At 45.8% G+C, this 14,855-nt stretch overlaps 1 pseudogene; it reads right to left on the bottom strand.

The window, feature by feature from the left end:
* Nucleotides 1-13,198: 13,198 nt before the first annotated feature.
* Nucleotides 13,199-13,835, bottom strand: LOC116887545 (annotated as a pseudogene).
* Between the last annotated feature and the right edge of the window lie 1,020 nt (nucleotides 13,836-14,855).

Raw genomic sequence — 14,855 nt, 5'->3', positions numbered from 1 at the left:
TGAAGGTCAGCCTGGACTACATACAGAGTTCCAGGCCAAGAGTGGAGAAACCAAGAGGAGTTAACATGAGTCACAGTGCAACAGTGTTGCTCAGTGATAAACAGGAACAGGATGAGAGGGAGGAGGGTCTGTTTGTCAGAGCATGGGGTGAGAAATGAAAACCTAAGTCCCCAGTAGAATTGAAAGTTAAGCCTTATTTTTTTTTTCCCCAGAGCTGGGGACCGAACCCAGGGCCTTGCCCTTGTTAGGCAAGCGCTCTACCGCTGAGCTAAGTCCCCAATCCCTTAAATATTTTATGTGAGTACACTGTCACTGTCTTCAGACACACCAGAAGAGGAATCAGGTCCCATTACAGATGGTTGTGAGCCACCATGTGGTTGCTGGGAATTGAACTCAGGACCTCTGGAAGAGCAGTTAGTGCTCTTAACCGCTGAGCCATCTCTCCAGCCCCAAGCCTAATTTTGAGGTCTGACTTCTGGGTCTTTCTTATCTCGTTCCTCGTTTTCTCTCCTCTATTTTAATTTTTTAGAGGTAAAACTTTTTTTCTATCCCAGGGTGGCCTTGAACTTACCTCGTAGGCCAGGCTTTTGGGATATCTCTCTGACTTTCACAGGCTGCAGAGAAATAGCCCTTGGGAGGCAAGAAGGGAATTTGGTTCAACACAACTCCCGTAGCTGATGTTGGTTCAGACTTCTGGAGTGATTTATTTTGGACAAATTTAAGGACAACATAATTTGCTGAAAACTGCTCTGGTGATAATTAACTCAATCCCAGCTTGACAACAAAGCATCCCTAAATCTCCCTCTGGAACAAAGACAGCTGTATACAAATACTGAAACTCTTTGGAAAAAGTCCATTAAGTTAGGTTCTGTGGATTTACTGAGAAAAACAAACTTGTAAGTGTTGGGATAGAAATGTCGGCTCGCGTCTGGACAAATCACAACGGGCCAACATGGTTCCACGTGGAAAGGTTTAATGAGAGAAGAAGAGTAGAAGAGAGGGGTAGAGGCGGGCCATGAGCACGTGGAGGGAAGTGGGAGGGGAATGGGGAGAGAAGGGACAGAGGGAAAGAGGGCAGGAGCAAGAGCAAAGAGTGAGGAGAGAGCAAATAGCCCCTTTTATGGTGCGTCAGGAATACCTGGCTGTTGCCAGGTGACTGTGGGGCGGAGCATACCTGCCTGTTGCCAGGTAACTGTGGGGGTGGAGCTTAGACAGAATGCCAACAATAAGGGTCTGGGGGAGGATCTAAGTGCCAGAAAAGTCTAGTCACACAGTGCAAAGGTCCCCAAGCTAAAAAACAGGTCCACTCCAACCTGCTGGGCAGATAACAGATATTGCATTCTTTCCCTTGAAGGAACAACCCTGTGTGCTAACACACCAGGTTCCCCCGGTGCTTATCTGTGAGCACACAGACTTCTGTGCCTTTAATGCAAAGCAGTCCTGACCTCTGCCTCCCGAGCATGCCATGCGCCCTAGGCTTTAACTCTGGGGACAAGATCTACGAAGACCTTTAAAAACAAATACTTTTCAGAAGAGGTAATCTAATACTTCATCCCTTAGGCATGCAGTGGATTTTGGGGTAGTTTTTCAGGGAGCCCTGGGTTTAATCTTTCCCATTTCGGAAAAAAACCAGCTGTGGTGAATGCCTGCCATCCCCCAACACTGGGGAACTGGAGGCAGGAGAATCAGAAGTTCAAGATCATCCTCCACTACGCAGCAAACTCAGGGCCAGCCTTCTGACCCGGATACTTTGTCTCAAATAAACAAAGAAGCAGGTGTAGGATCAGGCGCCTTTCCGAGGCAGAGGCAGGCAGATCTCTGAGTTACAGGCCTGCCAGGGTTACCCAAGAGAAACCCAGTCTCAAAAGAAAGAAAAGAGAAACCAGTAGGCAACACAAAAGCGGCTTGCTGCTTCACTTCATGGCTTCTTATTTTTATAGGATCTCAGTACGTAGCCCCGGTCTCAGTACTCATTATGTAGTCCAGGCTGGCCTTGAATTTACAGAGATCTGCCTGCCTCGGTCTCCTGAAACAACGACCCTGTCAGGTCTACTTCATATGCTCCTCCAGAAGAGGGCAGGTCCACTCAACCTGGCCTGTAGAAGGGTGTCTGGCAGTTAGACAAAAGCCAGCACTCCTTGGGAACTTGTGTAACCTGCTCCCCTCTGCCAAAAGAGGACATGTCTCTGTCTTTGGCAGAGGGACAAATGGCTCTCCAACAACAACATTGTGGTTGCTTATCAAAGCCTATGCCAGCCTCTAGACGTCATCTGTCCCCCCTGTTCACACCAGTACTGTTGTCCAAAGCCCCTACCCTGGCACCTGGGCCCCTCACCTCTCTTCTCATCTCTCTCTCTCTCTCTCTCTCTGTCTCTCTCTCTCTCTCTCTCCCCCCCACCCCTTTTCCCTCTCCCTCCTTAACTCCCTGTCTCTCCACATCTTTCTCCCCTTCCTTCCTCCCCTTTTCCCCTCCCCTCCCCATCTTTTTGTTCTCTCCTCCCTTTTGTCTCTCTCTCTCTCTCTCATATCTACATCTAAAAACCTTCCTAATAAAGTAGCAGTCATGTCAGCCTTTTCTTAACTGAGTTCCCTCTGGGGGTTGGGGATTTAGCTCAGTGGTAAAGCGCTTGCCTAGCAAGCGCAAGGCCCTGGGTTTGGTCCCCAGCTCTGAAGAAAAAAGAAAGAAAGAAAGAAAGAAAGAAAGAAAGAAAGAAAGAAAGAAAGAAAGAGAAGAGCACTGACTGCTCCTCCAGAGGTCCTGAGTTCAATTCCCAGCAACCACATGGTGGCTCACAACCAGTGTACTCACATACATAAAATAAAATAAATAAATCTTGAGAGAGAGAGTTCCTGTCAGTGAGTCAGGAAGTTGATGGCTACCCATCTCATGAAAAGGAACCTCTCTCCTTTGTGGTCGGGACATTTCCTGACAAGTCTTCAGTCTGGTTGGGGATAGTGCCAACTGAAGTTCTTGTCACCAGGGTGTCAGGTCCAAAGGAGACTCCCAGTTCCCCAAACTCCAAAAGAGCAGTCCAGAAATATCCAGAAATGAGCCCTACCTGGACTATAGGAGGAGTTCTCACAGGTAAAGCCCCAAGCCAGCATTCCTCAGGAACCTGGGAACCTGGTTCCCATCTTCTAAAAGGAGTCATTTCCCTTGCTTCTGGCAGAAGGGACATGTGACTACCCGTGGCATCTGTTGGCATATCAAAATGCATGGCAGTCTCTCCAACCTGGGTGTCCATCAGAGAAGACTGCGTGGACACGGGTTTAAGCTAATAGAATGTCTTTACGCGCCAGCCAGAGACTACTCTGTGTGTTTCGGTTCCAGGGGTGAGCTATTGAGCACGAGTGCACGCACAAACACACACACACACACACACACAAACACACACACACACACACACACACACACAGAGAAACTATAAGGTTGGTACCGGCAGAGAGATTCCCAGAACTATGGGGCTCCCCCAGTATCAGTTACACAATTCAGAGTCCATGCTAGCTAGCTAGAATCCTACCCCTTCTCACCTCGGCTCCCACCTAAGCTCCCTTGGCTCAAAGGCTACTCAGCCTCTCTCTCTCTCTCTCTCTCTCTCTCTCTCTCTCTCTCTCTCTCTCTCTCTCTCTCTCTGAGACAGGGTCTCTCTGTGCATCCCTGATTGTCCTGGAACTCACTCTGTAGACCAGGCCGGCCCCAAACTCAGAGATCCACCTGCCTCTGCCTCCCAAGCACTGGGATTAAAAGCATGGCCGCCACTACCTGACTTGTTTTCTCTACTCTCTGCTATTCTCCTGTCTCTCCCGTAGTCCCGGGGACATGATCAGTCTTCTTTTCTCTTTCACCCTGTGCTCTGGACTCGTCCAGGTGCCTCTGGATTTTCCCCTCCCTATGCACAATTATTCCTTCCCATACTGTGGGTTATATCAGTTTATACATCTGGTGCCCAAAACCTGGGGAGGGTACAAAAGGACCCCTTTCCCAGGGGCCTGGCTTCTCGGGACTGAACCAAAGAGATTTGACTCTCTGTTAGCATTAACCATTTGTCTCTGCTGCTGGCTTCTGCCACCGGCCATATTTGAATCCGAGGTTTTGAAGCTGCCTCTTCTGCTGCTTCTGTCCTCACCAGCTCTCTCAGGTGCTCGGGAATCACCTTGGAGCTGTCTGCTCTGTCTCTGCTGACTCCCTGAACCTACCTATGACAGGTACAGAAGTCAAAAGGCAGGCCGTGCTGCCTCTGGTGGCTTCTCCAGCCTTACTGGGAACCTGTCACATGAGAAGGGACACCTGTTCGAGTTAGGACATTTCTAACAAGTCTCTCAGTCTACCTGGGGACACTGGATTGAAACTCAGTCTTCTCTGTCTGGTCCTTGCTGGCACCTTCCCTAAAGTCTCTCCCATCTCCTCCTTCTCTGCCCCCTCCCCCATTCCTCTCACTTGCCTGCCAGGGAGGGAGGGAGCAAGCGAGCAGCGAGCAGAGCTCCATGGGCTCTTAATCTCTTTCCCTCCTCAGACTCAGCCAATCACTGCTTGACCCCTGAACACTCAGTTTCCAAATTCTTGTACATTGTGACAACTTTGACCACGGCCATCTCTTCTCTCTAAACTCTCGCCACTCCTTACATTCTTCTGTCCTGAGTCTTTGCTGCTCTCCGTTCCCACCACTTTAACCCTCACTAACTTCAGTCTTTAAAGATTCAGACAGCTTTTCAATATGAATAATTTTTTTAAAAAATTGTTTTATGGGGTTGGGGATTTAGCTCAGTGGTAGAGCTCTTGCCTAGGAAGCAAAGGCCCTGGGTTCCGTCCCCAGCTCGAAAAAAGAACAAAAAAAAAAAAAAATTGTTTTATGCTGTTCTACTCTATAAAAAGGCTGGCTCTCTCTCGAGTCCAGTTATGGCCCCGCTTTCTCCAGAACCAAGCATGCTTGTTTGAAATTTTCCTCCAAAATCTCTGTCCCAAGTGAGTGAGGCAGGCGACCAGACTCTGAGACAGGGAGAAGGAAAGCGAAACAGAGGGGGCAGGGAAAAGACACTATGCTCTACAACAGCTAAAAAGTAAAGTATTCCCAACAGATTACAGCTACATACCTCATACTCCTTGGCTTTAATTCTCTCTCCAAATCACTCCTTGCTCTTAGGTCTCTAGGACTTTTGCTAAAGTGTAACTTTGTCTCAATTTTCTTAAGACCATTGTGTAAACTTTCTGTTTCTCAGGGCGAGTTAGTTGGGTGTGGTTAGAATCTAGAACAACTACAACAACAAAAGAAAAATAGCTTAAGGAACAGAAGGGCTGAGAGTTAAAAAATCTGTAGATTTTAACTTGTACGCAGCCTGGATCCCACTCTTTTTTTTTTTTTTTTTTTTGGCGCTGAGTACTGAACCCAGGGCCTTGGGCTTGCTGGACAAGCGCTCTACCACTGAGCTAAATCCCCAACCCCGATCCCACTCTTTCTTTAGGAGAATAGACTTTGTTTATCACCGGGTTGTCTCAACCAGCCAGCTTCTCTCAACCAGCCAGCTTCTCTCAACCAGCCAGCTTCTCTCAACCAGCCAGCTTCTCACAACCAGCCAGCTTCTGAAGTAAGGACACTGGGATTTTTTTTTTAATTTATTATATATACACATACACTGTCACTGTCTTCAGACACACCAGAAGAGGGCGTCAGATCCCATTACAGATGGTTGTGAGTCACCATGTCATAAGATCTTTAGAAGATCAGTCAGTGCTCTTAACCCCTGAGACACCTCTCCAGCCCCACACCAGGACTTCTTATCCGTGATGAAAGCTTGGCCTTAGCTCAGGTTTGTTCCCAGCTACTGGGTATGACTTAAATTAACCTAGTTATAGTAATCTACATTCCACCACGGGGCTTCTTACTTCCCTCAGCTCTTTAATAAACTACTCGGAAGGTATTTGAGGGCATGTTTACAAGATGAAATGCAGGTATAAGAATAAAATATCAAAAAGGGGGGCTAGAGAGATGGCTCAGCGGTTAAGAGCACTGACTGCTCTTCCAGAGGTCCTGAGTTCAAATCCCAGCAACCACATGGTGGCTCACAACCATCTGTAATGAGATCTGATGCCCTCTTCTGGTGTGTCTGAAGACAGCTACAGTGTACTCATATACATTAAATAAATAAATTTTTTAAAAAAAGAATAAAATATCAGGGGGCTGGAGAGATGACTCAGCGGTTAGGAGCACTGACTGCTCTTCCAGAGGTCCTGAATTCAGGATCCCAGCAACCAAAATGGCTTGTGACCCTCTATAAAGGGATCTGATGCCCTCTAGTGGTCTTCAGGTGTACATGCAGACAGAGCACTCCTACGTTTAAAAGAAAAATACATACAAAATTATAAAAATACCATCAAGGGCTGGAGAGATGGCTCAGGGGTTAAGAGCACCCGACTGCTCTTCCAGAGGTCATGAGTTCAATTCCCAGCAACCACATGGTGGCTCACAACCATCTGTAAAGAGATCCGATGCCCTCTTCTGGTGTATCTGAAGACAGCTACAGTGTACTTACATATAATAAATGAAGAAATCTTAAAAAAAAAAAAAAAAGGAACATGTTTGATGACTGAAGTTTATTAATTTCTGAGGTCCACTCAGGACTGCAAAAACTAACGTGAGGTTGTATGTCTAAGTCCTCTGTCTTTGCTAACTCACTTAAGCTTTAGCTATTGGGATGAACTGACTCATACTGGAAACTGATAATCTGTGATGATGTACTAGGAAAGGCTGGGGAAAGTAAAGTTCCCAGTTTCTCTGTATTTATGGTTGAAAGCTTTATGTTATTTTATGTATGTGAGCACAATGTTGCTGACTTCAGACACACCAGAAGAGGGCATCAGATCCCATTACAGATGGTTGAGAGCCACCATGTGGTTGCTGGGATTTGAACTCAGGACCTCTGGAAGAGCAGGCAGAGCTCTAAACACTGAGCCATCTCTCTAGCCCCTGGTTTAAAGTTTTTTTTATTTTGATGCTACAGCATCTTTTATTAAATTCTTCCCTTCCAAATTTAAAGACTCAACAGGGTTAGAACTTTAAAACCCTAACTTCTTAAGAGCTAGTTACTTGTCGATAGTTAAATATAATTAAGACATACAAGCTAGGGGTTGGGTATTTAGCTCAGTGGTAGAGCACTTGCCTAGCAAGCGCAAGGCCCTGGGTTCGGTCCCCAGCTCCGAAAAGGAAAAAAAAAAAGACATACAAGCTAATGGCCAGAGGCTTTATGGGGGATCAAATTCTCTGATGTAAAGCAGGTATGTGGGAGCACACACCTTTAATACCAGGACTTGGGAGGCAGAAGCAGGAGGATCTCTGTGAGTTCCAGGCCAGCCTCATCGATAGAGTAAATTCCAGGAGACATACAGTGTCTCAAAACTTTAATGTGGGGGTGCTGGAGAGGTAACTCAGTGGTTAAGAGCACTGACTGCTCTTCCAGAGGTCCCGAGTTCAATTTCAGCAACCACATGGTGGCTCACAACCATCTGTAATGGGATCAGATGTCCTCTTCAGATGTGTCTGAAGACAGCGACAGTGTACTTTAAATAAATAAATCTCTTTTTTTTAAAGCAACTTTAAAGTGCTCAGAACTGTGTTTGCTAGGAGGACAAGTTTTAGCATTCTCTATATATTGGTGTCTCAGGGTTTTACTGCTGCGAACAGACACGTGACCAAGGCAACTCTTATAAAGGACGACATTTAATTGGGGCTGGCTTACAGGTTTGGAGGTTCAGTCCAGTATCATCAAGGCAGGAACATGGCAGCATCCAGGCAGGCATGGTACAGACAGGGCTGAGAGTTCTACATCTTCTTCCGAAGACTGCTAGGAGAAGACTGGCTTCCAGGCAGCTAGGGTGAGGGACTTAAAGCCCAAGCCCACAGGGCCACATCTCCAAACAGTGCCAAGCTTATGTAAACCATCACATTCCCCTCCCTGCCCCCCATAGGCTTGTTTAAACCCATGAGTCAATGGAGACCACACCTAAACATAGCATAATGCAAAATACACTTAGTCCAACTTCCAAAGCCCCTACAGTCTATAGCAGTCTCAACAATGTTACAAGTCCAAAGTTCAAAGTCTCTTCTAGGATTCCTCCAATCACTTAACGGTAATCCCTAAAACAAGACAGGAAACCAGCTGGGCAAACTCCAAACTCTGCATCTCCGTGTCTGATGTCAAAGCCGTCTTCAGATCTCCAACTCTTTTTCATCTTTGTTGACTGCAACAAACCTCTTTCTCCTGGGCTGGTCCCACTCCCTGTTAGCAGCTTTCCTCAGCAGATAGCCCACAGCTCTGGCATCTCCAACATCTTGGAGTCTCCAAGGCAACGCCAATGTTACAGCTTCTTGTCTCAGTGTCTGGGATCCACGCATGATCTTCTGGGCTCCTCCAGAGGGCTGTCATCTCTTCTCCAGCTCTGCCCTCTGTAGCGCTCTAAGCTCGGGTTGATCCACTCCACTGCTGCTGCTGTTCTTGGTGATCATCCCATGGTAATGGCATCTCCAATACACTGGGGTCTTCTGCTTCGAATAGGTTTCTCCAAGAGCCTTTCATAGGTTCTCTTCATGGTGCCAATCCTCAAACCTTGGCATGACCCCTTCAGTCCTGGGCTGTCAACTATAACTGAGGCTGGACTTTCACCAATGGCCTCCATGGCCTCTCACAGTGCCAAGCCTCAGCTGCTCTTCATGACCCCTTCATGCCTTCAGAACCAGTACCACCTGATGACTTACACATTACCAAATATGGCTGCTGCGGGAAGTATAACCTTGGCTATCTCTGGACCACAGCTTCTCTGTACTCTCAGAAAACACTTCCCAGAAGATTTCACCGAAGTGATGCTGGTCTCTTCTTAATCACCACTAATTTCTTAGTTCCAGTGAAAGATAAAAGTTTTAAAGTTGCCCCCTAGACACAAAGTTTTAGAGCAGAAAAAAAAAAAAAAAAAAAAAAAAACAAAAAAAAAAAAACAAAAACAGGACAAAAAACAGGTTAGGCCCCAGAATTGTATGTTCCAAAAAACCTCTCCTAGGGCTATAGAATGGATAATTACATTGGCCATCTCAACAGCTTTCTCCCAGAAACTAGCTGACCATAAATCTTAGAGAACTATCTTGAGAAGCAGGAAACAACTTCTCCTAGGAACTAGCGGACCATGAAGTTAAACAATCTGAGAAGTAGGAGACAGCTTCTCCTAGGAAACAATCTTGGGAGACAGAGAGTCCTTCCTTGTGATTTTTCACTGTTATTCATGACGCCATCCCTGCCCCCTCGGGTTGTGGTTTCTCCCTTTAAATACCTCTTCTCCCAGCCTCTCGGGGTCGAACTCCACTGCCCCTGCATGGGATACGAGTCTCGACCCCAGTGCACTGGTTGCTATCTATAAACCTCATGTGATTACAACAAGGACGGTCTTGTGTGAGTTCTTGGGGGGTTGCGTCATCCCGAGACTTGAGTGAGGGTCTCCCCACTCCGGGGGTCTTTCACCAGCTGACCAACATCAATTGTCCCAGTAATCTCTTCTATTTTTGGACTCTGAAGCCAGAGCCATGTGTCCAAAGCTGCCAAGTTCTGCTGCTTGCAGGGGCTGGAGCATGGCCCCTTGTTCTATTACACCATCACCAGCTTTCTGTTTCCCAATTCTTTCCCTGCCTAAGCTTGGTTGTCCTGGAACTTGCTTCATAGACTGACTTTGAACTCAGAGATGTGCATTCCTGTCTCCTAAGCACTGGTCCACTAAGCCTGGATTTAAGGTTTTCTTCACCTAGAACTTGCTCTGTTCTATCTTAGAGATCTGCACATCTTTGCCTCCTGGGATTAAAGGCTTGTACTACCGTGCCTGGACCTAAACTTACTTGCCCCAAGGTCACTTAATTATTCCCTTAATTCAATTTAATACCCTTGAAAACCGGATTCAGCTCCCATTTTACTTTTTTTTTTAAGATTTATTTATTTATTTATTTTATGTACAGCATTCTGCCTGCATATGTGACTGCAGGCCAGAAGAGGGCACCAGATCTCATTACAGATGGCTGTGAGCCACCGTGTGGTTGCTGGGAATTGAACTCCTGACCTCTGGAAGAGCAGTCAGTGCTCTTAACCGTTGAGCCATCTCTCCAGCCCCCTCCATTTTACTTTTGAGTGTCCATTTAATACTCAAAGTATAGAGTCAGTAGTTTTCCTTTAAACATCTTCTTCATGAGACTTAACCAGAGAACTCAGTCTATGATGGGCGTTTCTGAGACTTCTTTTGTCAGTGCAATTAATCTGAGTCTCTTCACCTTAGCCTCAGGCAGACTCTTCAAACAAGGGCAAAAGTAGCCCATTCTTCACCAAAATACCACAAAAAACAGTCTTTAGGCCAAATGTTGAAATTCTTCACCGAAACCTCCTGGGCCAGGTCCACATGATTCAAATCACTCTCAGTAGCAAAGTCTTCTATATTCCTACTAGGATAGCACATTAAACCCCACTTAAAGCATTCCACTATTTTCCAAATCCAAAGTCCCCAAATTCCCACATTTTTCTAAACAAAAGCATTTTCAGGCCTATCACAGCAATACACCAGTCCCTGGTACCAACTTCTGTCTTAGTTAGGGTTTTACTGCTGTGAATGGACACCGTGACCAAGGCAAGTCTTATAAAGGACAACATTTAATTGGGGCTGGCTTACAGATTCAGAGGTTCAGTCCAGTATCATCAAAGCAGGAACATGGCAGCACTCAGGCAGGCATGGTAGAGGAGGAGCTCAGACTTCTACATCTTCCTCTGAAAGGCTGCTAGTAGAATACTGACTGGCAGGCAGCTAGGAGGAGGGTCTTAAAACCCACGCCCACAGTGACACAACTACTCCAACAAGGTCACACCTCCTAATGGTGGCACTCCCTGGCCCAAGGCATATACAAACCGTCACAATTGGCAAGGTTAAGCCTAACCAGATAACCAAAACAAGTATTTGTTTAAAATCAGGTCTACCTAATAGAATGATTACACAACGGCTCTCGAACCCCTCAGAGAAATCTGCTGACTATGGCATTTAAGGTGTTTTTTTTTTTTTTGTTTTTTTTTTAAAGATTTATTTATTTTATGTACAGCATTCTGCCTGCATATGTGACTGCAGGCCAGAAGAGGGCACCAGATCTCATTACAGATGGTTGTGAGCCACCAGGTGGTTGCTGGGAATTGAACTCCTGACCTCTGGAAGAGCAGTCAGCGCTCTTAACCGCTGAGCCATCTTTCCAGCCCCATTGTTTTTTTTTTTTATAAGCCCAGGAGACACCGGGGCAGAGCACCCAGGCCTGAGCACTTTGCACAAGGCTTAGCCTTTATTTATTTATTTATTTATTTATTTATTTATTTATTTATTTTTTGAGCTAAGGACCGAACCAGGGCCTTACACTTGCTAGGCAAGCGCTCTACCACTGAGCTAAATCCCCAACCCGCATTTAAAGTGTTTAATGAGGAAAGACTTCCCTGGACCATAAAATACCAGTTCTGAGAGCAGCAGTTGGGACTATTTCCAAAGAAGACAGGCAGCCACTGACTTGCCTGGAGCTCGCTTCAAGTGGTACTACTGTCCACTGGGCAAAGAAGAGCCTGCTTTGGGGTTGGGGATTTGGCTCAGTGGTAAGCACCTGCCAAACCCTGGGTTGTCCCTCTCAAAAAAAAAAAAAAAAAAAAAAAAAAAGAAGAGCCTGCTGGCAGGGCCTGCCCAAGCTAAGGACAAGGTTGGGTTGATTGTCCTACTGTGCTTCACCCAGGTGAGTCAGTTCTCCCAAGTCCCTTCTCTGCAGAAAAATCTCTCAGATCCTGTGGGTGTGGCTGCTGCATGCTGGTGCTGCTCTGTGTGATGGCTGAAGACCGATGTAACCCCCAACGGAGCTGTTGAGTTCACCCACAGTGGAGGATCGCAGGTTTGGCTGTGGGTAAACGTCCCTCGTTCTACTTGAAACAGAGGATATTTGGTTTACCCCTGCTGCTCAAACGTATCCTTCTCAGGTCTCCGTGGTGGCCTTGATGGAGATCTAGCTTTGTCAGTCGGTTTAGCAGCAGCAGACTGACCTGAGCCAGCTCCTACCCCAAGGCTGCACAGGCCAGGTCAACCCATTTCATATGTAAAACCTCACAGGCTGGTTTACCTGACAGTCAGGCTTCATTCGAAGAAAGATAAACTCCCAAAACAGGTTTCAGTAGAAGACAAACACATTTTGTCACACGCTAAGATTTTTGCTTTTTTTTTTTTTTTTTTTTTTTTCTTTTCTTTTTGGAAAGTCGCTAGGGAAATACTGTCTAGGCTAAAACTCATTCATCTTTGGAAAATTATAACCAGAAATTTTCCAGTGTCCTCCAATAACATTCAGAAACATCTCAAGTAAGATCTTTGGGGGCCGTAGATTTATAAACTTGGTGTCAAGAAACATACTATTTGGGGCTGAGAGATGGCTCTGCCGTGAAGAGCACCGACTGCTCTTCCAGAGGTCCTGAGTTCAAATCCCAGCAACCTCATGGTGGCTCACAGCCATCTGTAATGGGGTCTGATGCCCTCTTCTGGTGTGTCTGAAGACAGTGTCTGTGTGTACAAATACATAAAATAAATAAATGAATCTTTAAAAAAAAAGAAACATACTATTTATTTATCTGGGTATATATGCATATCTGTCTTTATTTAAGACAGAGTCTCTCTATAGAGCCCTGGCTACCCTGGAATTTACTTTGTAGACCAGGTTGGCCTTGAACTCAGATATCTGTCTGCTTCTGTATTCTGAGTACTGGGATTAAAGGTATGTGCCACTGTGCACCTCAGGACCTGGAAGTACATGGACTGCCAGTGCCCCGTATGCTCTTCAGGGTGCAAGATAAAGGTAGTCAGGAGCTGCACCGTCAGGACAGGCCACAAGCATGGTGGGGACTGAGCAACACAAGGATACAGCACGCCTCCTATCCCCATCTGCTGCCTTTCCACACCAGTAGCTTCAGGGAAGAACATGCCTAATGTTTCTAAATTCATTAGTTCTTATTTCCTTGTGGCATCTAATGTGTGCCGGCTGTTTTGTGGCCCTTTTGTCACAGAAAAAAAATTCCATCTGCCTTGTCAAACTAATAAACCCAATTACAGCCAAAAAAAAAAAAAAAAAAAAGGTATGTGCCAACAGGCCTGGCTTCTAGTTGTTTGTTTGTTTGTTTGTTTTGATTCAATAAAGTTTTATTTTCCCAAATGTACAACTGATTGAATCTGTTTATGCATCTTCACCAGCAGCTGGGGCATCTCCACCCTTTGTGTTTCTGATGTAAATTACTTGGGCTCTGTGCTTTGAAACCAGCTTGATGAGTCCTTTACTAAGTAGCTCCTGAAGGGCTGCCCTGGCCAAGGAACCTAAAATCTTCAGTCTCTAGGAGACCACAGCTGGAGTAATAAGCTATAGTTGGGAATTTCCTTACAAAGTTTGTCATAAGTAGCTTTGTCAAGGGGCTGGAGAGATGGCTCAGTGATTAAGAGCACTGACTGCTCTTCTGGAGGTCCTGAGTTCAAATCCCAGCACCCACATGGTGGCTCACAACCATCCGTAATGAGATCTGATGCACTCTTCTGGTGTGTCTGAAGATAGCTACAGTGTACTTATAATAAATAAACAAATAAAGAAACAAACAAATAAATCTTTAAAAAAAGTAGCTTTGTCAAACAGGACGAGATTGTTCAGCTTGTCCTGAACTTTGCCTTTGGATCACTTCTTTTTGACCTTGCCACCAGATTTATTTACTGGGTATTTGTCTTTTTTGGCCAACTTTCCGGCATCCTTCTTCTTGTCATCTTTGGGTGGCATGGCGAAGCTCAGAGAGTAGTGTGGACCACTGCAGCCACACTAAGATGTCCTGTTTTTTTTTTTTAATCTAAAAAATTTTTTATTGACCTGGGTATGGTGTCATAGGCTAGCCCTGGCATCTCTGAGTTCGAGGCCAGCCTGGTTTACAGATAGAATTCCAGGACGTCGGAGCTACACAAAGAAACCCAGTCTCAAAAGAAGACAAATATGCATGAAATTTATGTATTATATATCATATATGCTTATATATTATTAATTATATATTTGCATGTGCAAAGATATGTACATTTACATTCATGTATATATATACATATATATATTGCTGAGTGCAGGAAGGGCACACTTGTGGAGGTCAGAGAAAAGTTTGTGAAGAATCCGTTTTCACCTTCCACATTATATGGGTTCCAGGGATTACCAGTTTGCCATCCTCCCAGCCCTGTCTCTAGTTTTTATGACCTTATTACACGATTTTTGAAGAGACACTGCAAGAGTTTTGTGTCCTGGTTTTTTCGCCCCCTCGTGTTTTTCTTCTTCTCCTCTCTTGCGCGGGCGATTGCACTCAGGACCTCAGCCTGCTAGGTTAATGTTACACCTCGTCATATCTCCAGATATGACCTCCGCTTTCGTTCTAAGATTTATTTATTATATCTAAGTACACTGTAGCAGTCTTCAGACACACCAGAAGAGGGCGTCAGATCCTATTACAGATGGTTGTGAGCCACCATGTGGTTGCTGGGAATTGAACTCAGGACTTCTGGAAGAGCAGTCAGCGCTCTTAACCGCTGAGCCACCTCTCCAGCCATGACCTCCACCTTTTTCTTTTTCTTTACTTTTTTCTTCTTTGAGGACAGGTCGGAGCCATCATCAGCTTCCACTTTTCGGTCCTGAGAAACCCACTTCAGTGGAGTAGTTTCCAGGCCACAGGGTTGGCGAGGAGGCGTGCAGGTTCAGCAGCAGCCGCTAGGTGGCGCCCGTTCCGCCCTGACCCTGCGCAGGCGCCTTTGCACGTTGCCTCCCGCA

The sequence above is a fragment of the Rattus rattus genome, chromosome 18 (genome assembly GCF_011064425.1).
Source record: "Rattus rattus isolate New Zealand chromosome 18, Rrattus_CSIRO_v1, whole genome shotgun sequence".
Taxonomy (NCBI): domain Eukaryota; kingdom Metazoa; phylum Chordata; class Mammalia; order Rodentia; family Muridae; genus Rattus; species Rattus rattus.
Note: the sequence above shows the minus strand (reverse complement) of the source record. Positions and strands in the feature narration are given on the sequence as shown.